We start from the raw sequence: 1,732 nt of genomic DNA, 5'->3' as shown, positions 1-1,732 counted from the left end.
TTGCGCGTCTGCGTGTACATGTTTTTGTTTTGTTTGTTTTTATTGTGTCTTGTACTGGTATTTCCTTGTTGCAAAACGCACGTGCATCCATGTATTGTTAATTGAATTCCATTCTTCATCGTACATGGAACAAGCGGATAATATGCAACCTACGATGTAACTAGACCTTAAAGTGGAAAGGGGGAGGCGGAGGAATATTTTCCATCTCAAGTATGCACTTAAAAGCAAAACAAAACACAAAAGTACATGAAATTGCATTTTAAACCGAAGCCAGCTGTCTAATACAAAGTCGTGTAGCCAATTAAGTATGTGCAAAAACTGAGTTCTGTATGAAACTCGATAGTGATATGTAATGTTGTATGGAACTGGGGTTGCACAGAAGGTACTTCTGTGCATTTTTTCTGAAAAAAAAAATATTGAATGTGAGAAAATTCAAATTCACAGATCAGTACAAACATGGGGAAAAACTATTAATTTACAATAACCAACACGATACACTCCTTTTTTTTCAGTGAAGGCAATTTGAAGAAAAATTACTCATCCTAATTGTATAATGTTGTCTTACACGTCTCAATTTTGACACACCCCTTCCAGAACCAATCAGGTGGAAGTTGGAGAGCAGTCAAAGTGATTCCTGTCTTTGCTACTGTCTAACTGCATTAAACCTATCCCTTCCCTCCTTTTCAATATTCAAAGCGTGACACTCTTATTAGCAGGCATCTATCTCGAAACTATGTCATTGGATGTCACAATCTTTAGTTTACGGAGTTTCTCAATGGCGACTTCTCCAAAAATTCTGGTCTGTACGAAACACTTAAAATTGCACATTTCTAACCTTGAGGAAAAGGCTAAACCAAGACATGATAAATTCGGAGCCTTCAAATCAATGTGAACCCGGCGATCTATGGCTAATGTATCTGTGAATCTCCTCTTATCTTGGACTTGGTTTGATTAAGATTTGATAGTAATGCACTATGCGACTTCATTTTGACGAGAGCCGAAATATTGTGAAGATTTCGTGATAAGAACGATTTTGCGCACGACCTCATAGCCTTGAAGCATAAAATGCATACCATACTAATTGCGTAACTACGCGAGTCACATAAATGCTGATTTGTACCGATTTCCAACTTTGTCGTGCCCGCCAGACAAGGAAAGGAAAAATCTCCCTGATTTTTTTTTCCTTCCATATTTCTTAATTTTCAAAACACGAGCTTGGCATTAGACTTGCAGGATCGCCCGATGCACTCCCCAAAAGTGCAGCTCAGTGTTGAGCTGCATCTTCTCACTGATAACATTTTCTTTGATGGACTCGGCCGGTTTAACCCATTTCGTGCCGGGCGAGAAATATCCGTGCGAGTGATGAGCTCAAAGTTTATTCCGTCGGGACCGAACGGCGTCGCCTGCCTGGATCCATGTTTGTTCCCGCGGGGTGGCCTTGTAATAACACGGAATGCCGAGAGTGGAGGAGTTCGATCAGAAATCGAATCTAAGACTCAGTTTGCCCGCAGTCTCTGTGATTTCTGTTACGGTAAAACGCAAACGAGAGATGGCGTAAGGCACGTTCGTCTGGTAATGGCTTCAGTGGCTCTCTGCCTCGGCTCCGAGTGTTTGGACTGGCTTTCTCTCTCTCTCTCTCTCTCTCCATCCCTCACAATACCATTTTCTCCCTTAAATTCGGGCGTCCATATTCTCTCAGCGTTCTCTACGTCATTGTCAGTGTACAAGTCTT

This window comes from Diadema antillarum, unplaced genomic scaffold (genome assembly GCF_040938485.1).
Source record: "Diadema antillarum isolate AM-2024a unplaced genomic scaffold, OU_Dant_1.0 scf00000032, whole genome shotgun sequence".
NCBI lineage: Eukaryota > Metazoa > Echinodermata > Echinoidea > Diadematoida > Diadematidae > Diadema > Diadema antillarum.
This window is presented reverse-complemented; position numbering follows the sequence as displayed.